We start from the raw sequence: 17,804 nt of genomic DNA, 5'->3' as shown, positions 1-17,804 counted from the left end.
CTCAACAACTAAATGGTATAATATTCGAACCTTAAAGCTAATATTGGAGAGAGCTCTTAAGAGCCCTCCTTGATTACCAAGCTAATCCCAGTGATTTCATGAAATTACATTTTATGTGCATATAGTAGCCCTGATGTGCACAATTGAGTACATGTATTGCATAAAATCATGAAATTATCTTTATGTGCATGTACTAGCACTCGTGCACAATCTTGTACATAGATTTGCACATATATCGATTTAGCCCTCATGTGCACAATCAAGTACATATATTTGCACGTATATCAATTTAAATGTGTACATTTGAACGTACAACTTGCATATTTTTTTGATTAAAGAACATGCTGCTGTTGACTAAATTCTGTCACGAGGTGATTTATTAATTTAGTCATAATATTGTTAGTTATTTTTATTCATAAGTAGTAACCAGAATCCATTCACAAAGTTTCCAAAACTTGTACCAATCATGAATTTTGAATCTTCCTATCCCCATCTTCAAATTTTTTCCTAAGGATTAGCGCATGAAGATTAATCTTGGTTCAAGATTGAGTCATTCAATTGGGTGCTTTCGCATGATTTAAGCTCCGAAGTTGGATAACTCGGAGGGGAACACCATGCGATGCATGGTGAAAATTTGCAAATTGTCCAATCCTGTCCATCTAACTTACAAATTATTGTGATGATAGGCGTTGTATTATTTGGGGCCATATAATTAGGAGGCATATAATTAGTAAAAAGAATTATTGATTTAAAGAGGCAGTGAAAATTGCAATTCATTGTCATTAAGAATACAACTCACCATAACTAGACAAAATTAGGAATCATTAAGTAAAGCAAGCCAACTATTCTCTTAACAAATTTAGCAAGTAAGCAAAATGTTGGACTCAGTCATAGCTCGGGAAATCCTCATCAATCCATTTTAGCTGTGAGGAGTAAAGACAAGCTACATTAAATGCTATCAATGATACAGTCAATCAAGCACAGTAGCTCTAGTATGGTAAAAAGTGCCAAAAAAAGAATATTGAAATGGTCAAATAATAGAGTGAATCCCTCAAAGAATAGGAAACTTGACTATCAATGCCTATCTTAGAGCTAAGTAACCCAAGGGCCTTTTCTTGAAAATCAATCTCTAGCTTTTTCTTAACATTTTGATCATTACAGGAATGACCATAATGATTTCAGTATTAGTATTTTAACTTGCACTTCTTCGCACACCTTTCTACTTTTCTTTTTCATCTCTCCCCATACTGCCAATGCTTCTCATCCTTTTTTTAAATAAGTTCATACCTATAAATATTGAAGTTCTAGAAATGAACCCGAAAGGTTAAAGAAGAAATATACAAATTTATTACCAAGTAAAATTTAATTTACTCTAACAACAAAAGTGTTATCAATCTATAAAAATAATCAATGAAAAGAAATTGATAATTCATTATTCAAGCCACTTTCTTACATCCATAGATATTACAAATTCCTTTATCCAATTGAAATAGTGAACTACTCAAATTAGTTAAAACTTATTCAAAATTAAATTTCTTTTGAATCCAAAACAAAAAAAAAATACAGGTATTTTCACAATGGAAGACATGCAATATTATTTTGTGACAAGACATTTTGACTATTTGGCTAGAATCTAACTATATAAAAGAGAGAGTTGGGTTATGAACAGTGATTTTTGGTCAAGTGGTTATCCGGTAATTATGGGCAACTTTGTTAGCTTTTGTATTTGTGCTTCAAGCGTGTGTTTGGTTTCTCCAACTAAGACCGTCCATATTGTTTGTAATTGTCGTTGCGTACGAAGCGGCCTGTGGGAGCCGTACAAAGCTTTCCTGCCTGAATAATCTTGTAAACAAGCCGTTGGATTTGTTTCTTTTTTCAATTGAAGGCTTGGGTTTGGCGGTTTTGCAATGTGAATTCTTCACTCTTTTGCTTCGCTAATCTTCTGTGCAAGCCATCTCAAAAGCAACTTCCTTTTTCAATTGAAAGCTTCAGTTCCCTAATTTTGCAAGGTGAGCCCATCACTCCATTTCTGCACTGTTATTTTCTTGTCACGAGACACGATTTACTTGTTCTGCTCTTCTCGTTTCTCTCTTTATAATTGAGGGCTGTATTTAACATAAATAATTGAGGTTACTCATTTTTGCTCAGTTATGATTGTAAGAAATCTAACAATATAAAAGGGAGAGTTGGGTAATGAGTAGTTTTTTTTGGGTCAAGCGGTTACCCTGTAATTGTTCATGGATTTCTTGGCTATTTTCGTCGAGTCACTGCTTTCTTGGTTCCCAGCTAGCATAGTGAAATAAATTTGTTTGGAAAAAAATGCACGCATAAGTGGATGCAGTGTTCAATTTTCATGTAATAACTATTGCTGTGACTATGCATGTAACCATGCTTCAGACTATCTTCCATGGAATTCCCAAAAATTGAGTTGGACAGGAAAAAAAAAAGGGCCGGCATTTTCATCAAAAGTAAGTGAAATAGTTTAAAGTGTCAAAGGTTTTAACCAAAAATAGTTTCTAATTTTGCTGCTTTTTGAAATGTACAATTATAAAGATATATTAGTCTATATATTTATATTTAGTGTGCATAATTATTAGAAAATTTTTAGTGCCCTTATTTTTATTATTATAGTTTTCATTCTATTTACAAGTGTGTGCTAAATTATGAGCTTATTTTCCTTTTATAAAAGATAATATCTAACAATATAAAAGGGAGGGTTGGGTTATGAATAGTGCTTTTTGGTCAAGCGGTTATGCTGCAATTATTGTTGGATGTGGAGGCTATTTTCGTCAATTAGCTGTTTTGGTTATTTCCCGTTGGTGGTTTACTTTGTGGGGCAGTAAATAAAAGTTCTGTGTGTGCCTCTCTTTCTGTGCAATTTATTACACATTGCATTGGGTGGAGTGGTTGTCTACCATGTTGACAAGAAGCTTCTAATTGCATGATTCCCAAAAATTGAATCGAAAAAAAAAAATAGAAGTCCAATGTTGTCATCACAAGTAACGAAAATTGGCTAACGTGTCAAGACTTGGAACTAAAAATGGTTTATAATCCTTCTACTATTTAAGACACACAATTATAAAAAAATATTAGTCTATATATCCATATTAAATGTATATAATTATTACAAATTTTTTGATGCCCTTATTTTTATTGTTATTTTTCCATTCTATAAAGATAAAGTTATTTCCGTCTTGTATGTGAGCTAGATTGTTAACTTATTTCCTTTTTAAAAGAATTAATTTGTTATTTTACTAACATATTCGTATTTAATATTTATAATTATTATAAATTTTTTTAACACATTCGTTTTTCCTAATGACTCTAAATTGAAAAGCAATATGGTGTGCTATTTTTTTTTCTTATTTTAGTCAAACATGTAACATTAATTAGATTGTTTCTTACATTAAAAAACTAAAGTACTCTAAATTTTAAAAAATATATAATATAATTATATATAGAATACAAAAGGAAGAGTTGCCCTATGAATGGTATTTTTGGTCAAGTGGTTATTCTGCAATTATCTAACAATATAAAAGGGAGAGTTGCCCTATGAGCAGTGTTTTTTTGTCAAGTAGTTATCCTGCAATTGTTATTGGATATCCGGGCTATTTTCGTCAAATTGCCTATTTTGTTTGTTTAAAGCAGGTGTAGTTTTGGTGCATTTATGGGACATATTGATCGAATTGGTAATTGGTGGTGTAAAAAGTGAAGCTTTTGAAAGTTGGTTTTTTGTGGTTAATTGTTTGCTTTTAAAGTGTTCTGTAAATGCAAAATTACCTAGGAAAGAATTGATAAATTATTGCTGGCTTTAGTGACTTTAAAAATAGCCTTTATTACTGTGACATGAAATAAAATTGTTAAATGTTCTGTAAATGCACAATTATTGAGAAAACAATTAATAAATTATTATTGGCTTAACATGAAATAAAATTGTTAAGTGTTCTGTAAATGCACAATTATTGAGGAAACAATTAATAAACCATTGTTGGCTTTAGTAACTTTAAAAAATGGGTTTTATTACTGTGACAAGTGCTGATTAATTTTAGCAATGCCAAGTTCTATGGTTTAAGTACTTACTTGACTTGCCAGGTCCCCTCTTTTTTGTGTCAACAATGATTAATACTTTTTTGGGAATGATTCACTTTATAATTTTCTAATTATCCTAATTCAAATGCAAAATAACCTTATACAATTTTCTAATTTACGCTTATGCATTCTATGTGACGACCCCACTTCCCCCTAAGGCGAACCAAAGGGTTGGCGGGCCGTCTGCCCAACTCTCGCCAGGACTCACGCAAGCATTCTAACCCAAATCCTTCCGACGATTAACCTAAGCTATTACAAAAATGAATCTTCCAAAATAAATCGATTTCTATCACCACATTAACTTCAAAGATAACAGCATATAGCTTAGCCAATCGACGGCTCCTAAACACTTCACGCGTCGCTCACAAGGATTAAAGTCAAACTATACCAATACAAACATACATACCGAATATTAGAATTAGGGATTACACTTTCCAGCTTCAAGTGACAATCCAAAATGAAAGGTACAATGCTTAGCTTAGAAGTCATTACAAATCGAAAATTAAATTCAAGTTGTTCAAGTACATTCATTGGAAATATAAGCTGCTCAAATACTTTCAAACTTCCCATCCTGTAAGGAAAACAAATAAACATGGGGTGAGCTAAATCTCAGTGGTGCCCCAAAACATGCAGTCACGTAAATCAAACAACGAGCAATAACTTAAACAAGTTGAACAGTTAGGAAAGCGTATAACAGCACAAGGTAGGATACAGGGGCTCTCAGGAGCCATTTTTCCCCGTTTGGTCACCATTCATCGTAGTTGACCCTCCGTCAACTCTCACTACCTACAATCCATGTAGAGCATCTCATTTTGATACCTAACCCGTCACCATTCATACCCCGGTCCCGGGCCCGCTCACCGACTAAAGACGTAGTATACTCGAGATATACTCGTCATGGTAGTTGGATACAGGGGTCGAGGGATTCACCCAACGACGCAACTACATTTAGATTTATGTAGTTAGATACATGCGTCGAGGGGTTCACCCAACGATGTAACTACTTTTAGATTCATGGTAGTTAGATACATGCGTCGAGGGATTCACCCAACGACGTAACTACTTATAGAATCAAAGATTCAGGAGAAGAATGTTTTTGCACAAGTCACCACTCGAACGGCTAGTGCGATAAAGTACACACAGCTCACTTCGATGGATCAAAAACTAGTTTTGCAAATTATCACATATCAAGTCAAGAAAGTACTTTAAACAGGTAAGCGTAGAACATGCAGGGACACTCACCAAGAGTGAAGTTCAGATGTCAAGTTAGGAATCGAATTCCGCGTCCTCGCAATATCCTAGAATACCAAATTGAAACTATAAGTTTTCTATTCAATTTTTAAACTTATTCATATAGAGAATTATCTAACATTTTACTAGTTTATTTTTTTTCAAAAATCTATTTAGGTGGAAGCTTAACGAAAGTGGTAGGATTGTTCCTTATAGTTTTCCTTAGAAGGGGTAACTAGTATTATTTACTTGAAATAAGTCGACAACTCTCTCAACAACAATGTTAGGAAATTACTTTGAACATTTCTCTAAAGTTACGGCTTTCGCAAAAATGATCCTTAAAAACTATTTTTCCTAAAATAGGGTTTCTTGCCGAGCAAGTCTCCCAAGCTTTTCACTAAAATTAGTAAAACTTGTATTTTGGAACTTTTCCTATAGTTAACTATCCAAGTGCAAAGCTTAAAGAAAGAAAAGGAATTAAAATAAGACTTAGAGTTTCCAAAAGCTATAGAACTTATTTACTACAGCTATCAAGGCTAGTTTGAGCTAAAGGAAATTATCGAGTTGGAAAGTTTTAGGCAAAACACTAGATATGGAGTTTTATAATATAATACTAGCTGGAAAATATTTTTGATTAAATTTTGATCACAGCTACTCGAGTTCGCAAGGTCAATACAACTTCCACAGCTCCGATTCCGTTTCGAAGTTATAATATGGATTAAAATATGGCAAGTAATCACATAGCAAATTACTAGGGCTTCGTCAATCATTAGCCCTAGCTTTCAACAAGTGCATCTCTGAATAAAATAAAATGATCAACCAAGGCTTCATCAATCATTAGCACTTGGTCTCAGCAAGCCCATCATAAGCAAATAAAAATAAAAGTAAAGCCTCCAAGACATTCCAGCAATTAACTTTCATCACCCTGTAGTACTTATAAAATTATTCATATGGCCAAGGGCTTCACCAATCATTAGCCCTTAGCATCCAACAATTAGTTCTTATAGCAATACGGCTAACATTTCAAATGTTTAAATTTACTAACAGGTATTTAAAACCAAGGACCAAATTTGCAACAACCTCATACTCAAGTATTTGATCCAAAGCCAAGAAATTCCAGCGATCAAAGTTCATCACTCTTTAATATTTATAAAGCCATTCAAATGGCCAAGGGTTTCATCAATCATTAGCCCTTGACAACATCAATCACTTCCAACCACAATTCAATCAAGAATTCAAACCACAAATAAACTAAATGTTCGATCCAAGTCAAAAATTCAGTTTCATAAAGAAACAGGACATTCAAGCAGGAGAGTCTACTTTGAGGAGTCACGGACAGCAGTACATATGGAGGAAAAATATGAAATTTGTACAGAACAAAGGCCCATGAATCTAGTTTCAAATGCCACTGACGGCACCTTAATCGGATTTTCCTACACCAAGATATAAGCATTTTATTGAGACTGGTCAGTGAAATCCGAAAATCTGGAAACCCATTTTTCACTTGTGAAAAACTCATTTTTCTCCTTTAAAACCATAAGACTTTCATTCAAACCATCCATACATCTCTTGTAGAATTCTAACACCACATTTTCCAGGCATTTTCAACCATTAGGTTTTCAAAGAAAATTTCACAATCAAGCTGGAAATTCTAACTCAAACTTTGGCAACCGCAAGGAAAATTCCAGCAGTTGTAAACCCACATTTTTGGTTAAATCTTTCGAGATATCAAAACGTTTCATTGCTAAACAGCTTTCACAGTTTAACGTGTACATTTTGTCATGCGTTTCGAGCTCATAATACCCCAAGGAAAAATTCCCGGAACCACTTAAAAAAATTCAGTTCAACCTTTCGGTCATTAAAATTTCCAGCACTTCGTTGTTTATAAATTCAAAATTTCCGTGGCTAAGACATGCTATTAAGCTCTCAGCTTCATCATACACTTTCTTCGCTAAACAATGAACATTTCCAGTTCAAGAGTTGAATTTAAACAACTGTTATAATCTTCAAAATTTCCAGGTTCAAATTCACGGCAGTTTACAAAGAAATTTCCAGCAATTGTATGTTCTTAACTCCAACTTTTCCTTGGCAAAAACAGGATATTAGTTACTCAAATTCAACATGCCAACACTTAGCTAGGTAATTAACATCTCTCGTTCAAAATCAGATTCAATTAACAACTACAAACATCCCAAAAATCCAGGAATTCATTCGGCTCCTCTTGGATAATCTTGCATGCAGCAGATTTTCTTGTTTATTTTTGTTTCTAGATTAGCCGGACCAAAACACTTCATGCAAGGCTTAATCATTTAGTTTTAATTAGTCACACCTAACCAAGTGGAAATCAAACACGTTCCAGCAAATTTCATGCTAAAATACCCAAGCAATTTCCAAAACAACTTCAACGGCTAATCTGGAAAATTAGTTCAGCAGTCCAGAAATTTTCTAATAAGTTTTCCAGCCATGCAACCGAAATTCCTAGCCATAAAGTTCACATGCAACACTAAGTAAGGAGCTTATCTATCAGGTTGATCCAAGATTAAGCTCAAATCGTCACACCCAGCAAATTAAAACCAAAATTTCCAGCTCAAGTTCTCGGCAGAAACAGATTCTTACGCAAATCAGATTTTCTTTTTCTAATGACTCATCCGATGGTTTAATATTCAACATGCAAAGCTTAATCCTCTGGTCCTGAGATAAGTAATCATATTTCTGAGCTCACATTACCACAAATGGCCGAGATTAAGGCTGCATTTTCCAGTTCAGTTTCTCGGCAGAGTCATTTAATCAAAACAGATTTTTCTGAAACTTTGATTTCCTCATCCGACTACACAACCAAAGCATGCATGCCCCTACGTGACTCTATCTACCTCTGATCAACCCAAAATAGTCCAGAAAATTACCTCAGAATAGCTCAGCTCACGAATAAGAAAGCTACGAAATTTTCTCTCGGCTCACGCACAGGTTTGATGGTTCTGGTTTTCTGGTTGCGACTGGTGGAGGGTGAAGCTGGGTTGCAGCTGGTTGTTGATGCGGAAAGGGATGGAGCTTGCTCACGGCTTCTTCCTAGTTCCACTCTGGCTTGCAGACAGAACCTTGGAAGAGTTGCAGCTCGTGCGACTTCCTTTCTTTTCTCCCCTCTCGGATGGCAGAGTGAAGCTCGGTCTCTCCCTCTCTAACTCAGTCGATAAAAACAAGGCGAAGTAAATGTTGTGGTTGAAGCTGAGATAAGGTGGAGGTGATTTGTGGTGAGGGAGAGGTTGAGTGTTTTGGGAGGTTGTGTGTTGGATGAATTTGTGCAGAGAAGATGAAATAGTGGTGCTTGGCAGAAATGGAAGAGTTGGCTCTTTGGTGATTGGCCGAATAGAGAGGTAGCGCATAAGGTTGTCCGAGACTTTGGTTTTGGAATTGTATGGTTGTTTTGAGATAGTGTGGAGGGTGTTTTAGTCTTTTCACGTCTCTTCCTAATCTCCACTCAAGACCTTAGTTCTAACTTAATTCCAAAAATTATCCCCAAGTGTGATTTAAACGTCGAGTTATACACTAATCTACCTAAACCATTTTTAATCGAATAATTCTCGATTAAACTTTAATATTAAGGTTCCTAGTAATTCCTATATTATTTAGCGATTAAATTAGTTATTAGAATTTTCAATTATTATTTCTCAAGAAGTGGAGTTAGTCTAACTCGAAATTTATCGATTTAGTAGTATAAAGTCAAGTGAAATAATAATTAAATCCAAGGGTGTCAATTTGCACATAAAAATTATTTTTACGCACTTATTGTGAAAACAAAGAAAGATAAGGATATATTTATCGAATTTTCACGCCTTAAGTATGTTTAGTATATTAGAATCATATTCATCTAAAATTCATTGGCTTTGTCTTAAAGTGAACATTCTTATTAGTATTTAACGTTATTCACTGATTAAAATTAATTATTGGAATTCAAGAAATCTTATATAATTAATCTGCTCAGGTAGTATTAATTTTCAACATAAAGAAAACTAAGTATTTTAGCATTTTCTTTTAAGACGATAAATTATTCTAACTCCAGATGTATTAATTTAGTCTAGCAAAATCAAGAAAATTCATAACTTAGGAAAATTATGTTATTTGTCACATGGAAAGTGTTTTTACGAACTTATTTGGAAACAAGGGACAGTAATGCTAGAAGTTATTAAGGAATAAAAGGAATGCAAATGAAATATGCACTGGTTTATATATATACATTTTTCAGGGTTCTCATTCATAAGCTGATTCCAACATTTTTACTTCAAATGACATTGGTTAGCCGTCTAGTATTTTATTCATGCAGAAGTTCAATTATCAAAATTTTAATGTTCTGAATGTAATTGTAAAGGATTTCCGCTAACACTTAATATTATTAACGCTTAGACTTGGCTATCGGAACTCAAAGAATTAACCTCAAGGCATTAAAATAATTTACGCCAAAAAGTATTAATTTATAATGGCAAGGGTCAAATAATTTTAATATTTTGCACGATTAAGCTGTTTGTAGCATAAAACTATTTTTACGTACTTAATTAGAATCAAATAAAGAGGAATATGAAGTTTATTAACAGTTTAAAAATGCAGGTGCAATACATATATTTTATATTATATATTTATATATATATATTTTCCATTGCTTGTTTAAGAACGAATAAGGTTAGGAGTAGAATTTATTACAAGTCCCAGATGCAAAGGAAATACGTAAGTACACCTTTATTTAATACGTATATATCTGTAGGCATATTTTCGAGGTTCTCACATTCTATATATTATTGTTCTCATGTATTCTATATATTTCATAATTGTCGACCTTTAATAAAAACGATAATTCTCTAATGATCTGCATGAATTAGATAATAACAAAGATGTATACTAATAAACTCACACAATAAAAAATAATTAATACGGAAAATATTAGTCCACTTGCGCATCGCGCAGGCCGTCTCACTAGTAAGTGTAAAAGAGAATGCCTGTGTCACTATCAAAGTGCAAGCAACATATGTTGCCTACAAAGGGAGGAAGTGACCCGTCCAAATAGTGCTCCAAATTTGCACGCAAGAATACCTGATACCATGGAAATCTCAATGCTATGTGTTAAAGATATTTAAGAAGTAATCAGAAACAGAGAAATTAAGACAATCTAATGCTTACACAGGTGAGAAGTCTATCCCTAAGCAACAGAGCATAAATTATTTACAGAAGTAGCTAAAATTTTAAAGCCCACTGGTCTAAAGAAACAAAAGGGATGAAATCAATACCTCTAATATAGTCGGTATCAAATTAAATACCATGGACGATAGAATAAAATTTATAGCATGGCTTCCTAGATCAATAGGGTGATTGAGAGCATTCGTTTCTCGACTGCATGAAACAAAGCAAGTTTAGAAACACCAACAGAACTTGATGTTATTTAAAAAAAAAAAAAATTAAAAAAAATACTGAAATGGATATGTGAATAAAATTGAATCCAAGGAATAAATCAAAACAGTCATTTTTTGCACACAGGTTGAGTCAGAGAAATTATCAGATATATCATCATCGTGAAAACATGCGAGCATGGCTCATCCCCAGTAAAGCGAAAAGCTAAGCTTATAAACATTTCACATCTATTCACCTTTCTTAAAGAATATTCAAATAATATCACCAGATATACTTCTTTCCATTTCATAATCACCAACAAATGTACTAATCTCATACTTCTCTATAATCCAATTTACTATCTTTTCTTAGCATTTTTGCAATGAGAAGCATAGATTTTATACTTTCTGGCAGCACATGTACAGTTGACTTAATAATTACTATGAATCAGATCATTTTTTTTTGTGATTTGATCTTTTGTTTAAAATCTAACTCACTCTTCGCAAGAGATCATTGTTCTTAAGTACTTTTTTGTGTCTACAAAACTGCAATCTTGACTAAATTGCATTGAAAATACTATCAATAATAATCTTCCAAAAAAAAAAAAAAAAGTTGCTATCAGTACTAATATCTATGATGGTTAATTGCAAAAATTTGTTAACCAAATGTGATTTGTTGGGCAACCAAAGAAAGAGGGTAATTTTTTGTTAATATTCTAAAAGAATTAGAAATTAAATGTGATTTGTTGGGCGACCAAAAAAAAAAGAGGCCAAATTTTTGTTAATTATTAATTAATCAACAATTAATTGATAATTAAATGCGACCGAGGTAAAATTGCATAAAATTAACATTTAATTGGTAAAACTAACTACTACCATCTGGCAAAACCAAGAGTTAAATAAAAAAAGAATAGAGAGGGTCCAAAGACCCACATACGTTCTTTCACTATTGTTGGACAATTACAATCCATTCAACCATAGACTGCCACCTCATCCAACGACCAACTCTTTTGCAAAAAATTGCATCCTGTCTTGGATGACCACAGCCTAGCCTATCACTGGCTGCCATGTAAGCAAAAAAACCAACACCCTTCAGAATTACATTCACGTTTAGACACTACAGGTTGATTTACAATTAATTACAAAAAATTGATAATTAATTGTGATTTATTTGGAAACCAAAAAAAGTGATAATAATTGCAAAAAAAATGGTAATTAAATGTGATTTGTTAAGCAATAAAAAGTAAAATTATTAATGAATTAATGAACACGTGATTTGTTGGACAACCCAAAATAAAAGAGGACATTTGTTGATTACATTTGAAAAAAATTGATAATTAAATGTGATTTTTTTGGGCAACCACCAAAAAGAAGCCAATTTTTTGTTAATATTTGCAAAATTTTATTAATTAAACGTGATTTGTTGGGTGACCAAAAATATGCCATTATTAATTAGTTATTAATAATTAATTGTCTAAAATTGTAATTAGACATGATTTGCTAGACACTAACAGAAAAGGAGCCTAAATTTTTGTTAATGTGATTTGTTGGGCAAAAAAAAAAAGCCAAATTTTAGCACAATTCCACCTGCAATTAGAGGACTACCATCCCCATCGAATCAAAACTCGCCTCATCATCATTTTCATATGGATTACTATCACCAATTAACGAATTAGAAGAGGACAACTCATCAAATTGCAATTAATTGGATGACTAACACCAATTAACCAATGAAAAGGCGCCACATCAGCAATTGAACTCAATTGGGAAGTTTGGCATTCCCCGATAGACTAGATATGTTAATAACAGACAGAAAACCAATTGAAGGAAAACCTACGCACGCTGAGGGTAACAAATACTTCACAGTGAAAAGAGGCTGGCGCAGGTAATTAATAATTTCAGTATCCAACAGATGAAATCTATATCTAGGGCCAAGTCCTGCATGCGATACTTGGTCGGAAAATGGCCGGCAGGGTCTTCGGCAGCCAACCAGTTCCCTTCTTCCTCGTCCTTCCAACTACAATAGTTTCTACCGCCACTGCTTTGGTGTGTATACAAGTCAAGCACCTACTACCAGGTCTTGCGGATCAATTGCTACGAAAAACAAAAGTTTCTCCTTGGCTCCTAGCTAATCCCTCCTTCTGATGCCGCCTCCGCCGGAAAAGCATCACATAGAAGGTATTTTTATGACTATTACTACAGCTTGGCAGAGAACAGAGTGAAAAGCATCACGGTTAGAAGTTTGCAGCATGTGGAATTCAGAAGATGCTCTGTGCATCGGGTCATCTCACGGGTGGCTAACTTTCGTGAATCGGCTCTACTATTATGTTTTCCTTTTAGATCCCATAACACAGCGTAGGATCAAGCTTCCCTCCATCCACACACTACCAATTCATGATATAATTGATCGCACTGTTATTGGGGCTATTGCTGCCTGATCATCACCAGAAGCTGCAGAGGACTGCAGATTAATGATCTCCTACTACTCCTAGGAAGCAAGAGGACAGAAGTTGGCTTTTTGCTATCCCGGTAGGCTATATATAACTGCATAATTTATTCCAGCCGGCACCAAATGTTTGTAAACCTAACTGAAGATTGCAAGATGGAATGTTGGGATACTTCTGATCCTCTGTCCTGAAAGGACTCGCCGCATTAATAACCTAAAAGTGGATGTGGATGTATTTCCTAGCCGTTCCGCGTTCGACAAAGCCATATCCAATGATAGGCACTACTTGGTCCCATATATTGATCATGATTCGTCCTCCTCCTTCTTTCCGGGCGAGTTCGTTTGGGTAGCTAGGTACGTTGCATTCCATGATCATGGTTCGAAGACTCGGCCGAGACCGAGATGACTCGACTGAGTCATCACCGTCTCGGCCCCTCCCGATACGATACCGTGACGAAAAGAGATCGAGATACTTGACTCGCCGAGAAATCGGCTGAGATGTCACCGCGATGGGTTGAAACGGTCGAGTCACATCGAGTCACTCCGAGTTATCCCAAGGCAAGTTGAATTCAACAAAAAAAACCTTTAGAAAAAAAGGAAAAAAAGGATTAAAAAAGGGAAATCCGGGGACCTCTCTACTGCTTATGTCAATCTCCTGTCAAGTATGCTAGTACTGATGCTCCTTCATATAGGGAAAGAGATGCGAGCGATGGACACGTCATAAAAGACTTCGTGGTGCCTTCTTTAGATTAATCATAGTGGTTCCCTGTTCTATTAATAGACATAATTGGGACAAGCTCATCCGAAACACCAGACATAATTGGGAGAAGCACTTGGACCGCAGCTCAATTACATCGACCCTTAGAGTAAAAACTACAGCTAGATCCCAACACACGAGAAAGAGAAGTCAATATCGAAATCATTCATTGCGAAATAGAAAAATATTTGCCAAAGTAATGATCATGTGAAAACATGCGTTTATATTATTCCAACTTGGTTCAAGTATATGTACCTTCACTTTACTTTTCTTTTCTTTCAAAGGCTATCACTTCCAACTTTCTTTTCCAAAGTTATCACTTTACTTTTCTTTCAAAACTGGCAGGCATCCAAGGTGATAGAATAAGTGAGAGGAGAAATGCCCAAAAGTGAACTGGAAGACCACCCCAGTCATAGTACTCTTCTTACGAACTCTTATGCCATGGTGTGATCCGCCTGGAGTTTTGTCCTTCAAATGGGATGTCCATAATCCGACTGCCATTCTTATATCGGTTTTGCTTGGCTATCTCCTGCAACTTTCTGGAGGTTTGGCACTTGGGTACGAAACTCTTTAAATAAAAGACTAGACTAGTCATTTTATGTGTCGGTGCAGGAGTCCACAGATTTAAAATTTTTATGCTTTCTCTCATCTTTGTTCTTATTTGGACGTTCTTAGGGAAGCGAGATAGTACCTAAAATAGGAGGAATCAACTCCGATCAAGCTTCTCTTTCCTATAGGAAATAGCTAGTCGTCAACTTTAGTTGCAGCAACGACCCTTTCATTGCCCTCCCTTGATCTTCCTTTGAAATAAGGACTTTTCCCGTGGGTCAGCAGGTATGAATTTATTTCTTGAAGTTTTCTATACTTATTAGTAGGTATGAATTAGAAACATATTTGGATTAATTATAGCCCTTATGTAATAGGCCAAGGTTGGATTAATTATGATTGTGTCCAAAATAAAATTTAGAAATTTAGATTTATCTAGCTAATTTGTGTTGTTGAAATTTATTTTGGGCCAAACATAAGTTTAACACTTATCTCACATATAATTCAAAGTACATAATAAATTAGTTCAAATTCATTTGATATTTAGTGAAAATATTAAAATAACTGTTAGATCTTTTAATATAAAATTTTCTAAAATGCAGTAATAATTTTAATAAATATTTAAAATTTCAAAGTTCTTTTAATAAATGAAAAAATGATCATTGTTGCAGGTTTACATTATAGATTAGATGTTTAACTTACTAATATAATAGAAATAAATTATTACTTTTATAAAATGTCAGAAACTACTTGTTGTATTTTTTTCATATATCTTTAATTATTTTGTGATGAATTAATTATTTATATTGATAGTGTAATAGTTACAATGACGAGCAAGGATATTGGTTAGGAACATGGTAAACCCGTGGGTGGGAATAGAAAAATTGTGAGATGCAATTATTGTGGAAAAGTAATGCATGGTGGTATTACAAGGTTGAAAGAACATGTCGGTCATGTCACGAGACAAGTTGAACCTTGTCCAAGGGCCTCAAGAGAAGTTACAGATGTAATGAAAATGCATCTAAAGGCTGGTAAGATTCAAAGAGTTACAATAAAACAGAAAAAAGAAGAAATATTGAAGTCTCTCCAACAAGAAAATATGTATAGTAATTTCAACATGGTTGGCGACGAGGAGGACGAAGACATTTTTGAAATTGATGAAGAAAGTAGGATGGCGTTGGAAAAAAAACAGATGAAGCAAGCAATTAGAGAGAGCCAATACTTGCAATTTTAGACGAACAACGAAGGCATTCAGTAGCTGGGAGTTCGAAAAGGGTTGAAAAAAGTCATTGCAAAGTTGGAGCCAAATTTATATGCACAAGTTGATTCAATAAATGAGGTATTCTTTTGATTATTTTATTTATTTATATTAATGAACAAATTTTAAAATTTTAACGCCTGTGTATATGTTATTTTTATAGATCAAAATTTTTGTCGACAAAAAAGGAGGATTTGGAAGTGCTATTGCAGCAAGAGCGTTATCAAAATCTTTACCAGGTTTTCAACTTAATTCATACTTATATAAACATCTAAATCATATTAATGAAGTTAATATTTTTATAATTTTAAAATAATAATAAATTATTATTATTATTATTACTTTGTTTGTTTAGCTGAATGATGGCTTAACTACGATGAAGATGCGCCAAATTTAAGGAATATTACAGTGAAAATATTGAGTCAAACCTGCACATCCTCTGGTTGCGAGCGAAATTGGAGTACATGGTCATTAATTCATACAAAACTACGTAACCGTTTGGCAGTTAAAAAATTGCATAAATTAGTTTTTGTGCATTACAATATGCGATTAAAGGTGAAAATTTTGATGCATCAAAGAGATACTGATGATTTCTACAACCCAATTGACTTGAATCACAGTTTTCACCAAGATGATATATTGGATGATTGGATAAGAGAAAATGAACAGCCCACATTGCTTGAAGATAATCTGGATTGGTTGGATAAGGGCATTCATCAAACTGAATCAGAAAGTAGTGAATATCAAGAACATGACAATGATGGTTTTGGTGATACATTGTCCCAATATATTACCAAAAAAATAAGAAAGGTCTTGCTGAATCATCAAGTAGGAAACAAAAAAGTAAGACTAAACAAACCAGTAAGCATACTATTTCATCATCTTCAAATAAAAGTGACAGCGGTAATGATGATGATGACAATGGTGACAATGGAGATTGATAGGGTGCATTTTAGTGGGTTATTTCGCTGATATTTCATAGTTGTTTGGACTAAATGTCGCATTATTTGTGTTGCAGGAAGTGGTGAAGAAAAGGTGCTGAAAATCAACATTCCAAAAGACTTCCTGACAGTTAGGCGTGCCCACGCCTAACTTCAACCTTCAAGGCTAGATTCTCGGGATTATTCGCACGTGGGAAGCTTCAGAAAAATGAATGAAGTAGCTGACTACAAATTGGGAAATCAGTGGGGTCACTCCAAAGGAAAGAAAACGCTGAAGAAGTTGAATTGTAATAGGATTGTTATTTAGGAAGTAATTGATATTTGGATACCAATGAATTAGGAGAAAAAGTAGGAAAAGTGAGAGATTTTAGGCACCGTTTCTTTTGGAGGCTAAAAACGCAGAGGAGTAGGATTGTATTTTTTTTCTGGTCTTTGACTTTGGAGGCTTCTTGGAAAAACTTGGAGGAAACCAACGAAAAAGCCACAATTGTTGACTTGCTCTTTTTCTTCTTTTTGACCGAATTGGAGAGACATCAAACTCTCTTTATGCTTTTGCTAGAAACAACAAAGGCAACGAATTTTCTTGTTCTTTCTTTCTTTGTTGACCGATTTCGGGAGATAAGAGGTAATGGCTTTTCTCAATTGTTTTGCGTGGCTCGTTCTCCATTAATGGAGAACTAACTTCCTATTTCTAGTCAAGGAGACAACGGAAGATTTGGTTCAACAATAACTGTGAGATCTAAATTATTTTAACTGTTTCCTTCATTTATTGGTATTTGTATGTTTTCTACTTTTAATTGCTATAAATATTATGTATGATTGAACAGATGCACAATATTTAATTATTCACATAGTTTATTTGTTAATTGGAGGTAGTTGAATCCATAATTGTTCGATTACTTCCATCCCGGTAGCAACTGACATAATTGGGTTTATGTCAGGGAAACATACGATCTAACTTAAACAAACCCTTGTAACGTATTTGTTAGTTAGGGTTGGGCTTTTCTAATTTTTAATGCAATCTAGAAATTAAATCCTACAGTCGTACTTAGGGTTATTTCTTGATTAGAGAAATAGTTAACGGTCGTACTTTGACTATCGAAAAAGTAAGGAAAAACTGGTTGTTTATCGTGTGTATGACAACTATAACCAATCTATTAATAAA

The 17,804-nt window shown here is 34.1% G+C and overlaps 2 long non-coding RNA genes across 2 annotated transcripts; one reads left to right on the top strand and one right to left on the bottom strand.

Annotated features, from left to right (window-relative positions):
- Window positions 1-4,409: 4,409 nt before the first annotated feature.
- Window positions 4,410-8,680, bottom strand: LOC140009661 (uncharacterized). The gene is made up of 2 exons (XR_011817148.1): window positions 8,223-8,680; window positions 4,410-4,660 (listed from the first exon to the last, which is right to left on the bottom strand). It is a non-coding gene; the product is annotated as an uncharacterized lncRNA (long non-coding RNA).
- Window positions 8,681-15,281: 6,601 nt separating this feature from the next.
- Window positions 15,282-16,949, top strand: LOC140009459 (uncharacterized). Its single transcript, XR_011816887.1, has 3 exons — window positions 15,282-15,779; window positions 15,862-15,937; window positions 16,717-16,949. It is a non-coding gene; the product is annotated as an uncharacterized lncRNA (long non-coding RNA).
- Window positions 16,950-17,804: the final 855 nt, after the last annotated feature.

This window comes from Coffea arabica, chromosome 6e, assembly GCF_036785885.1.
Source record: "Coffea arabica cultivar ET-39 chromosome 6e, Coffea Arabica ET-39 HiFi, whole genome shotgun sequence".
NCBI lineage: Eukaryota > Viridiplantae > Streptophyta > Magnoliopsida > Gentianales > Rubiaceae > Coffea > Coffea arabica.
The sequence above is the reverse complement of the archived record's forward strand: the minus strand, read 5'-3'. Positions and strand labels throughout refer to the sequence as shown.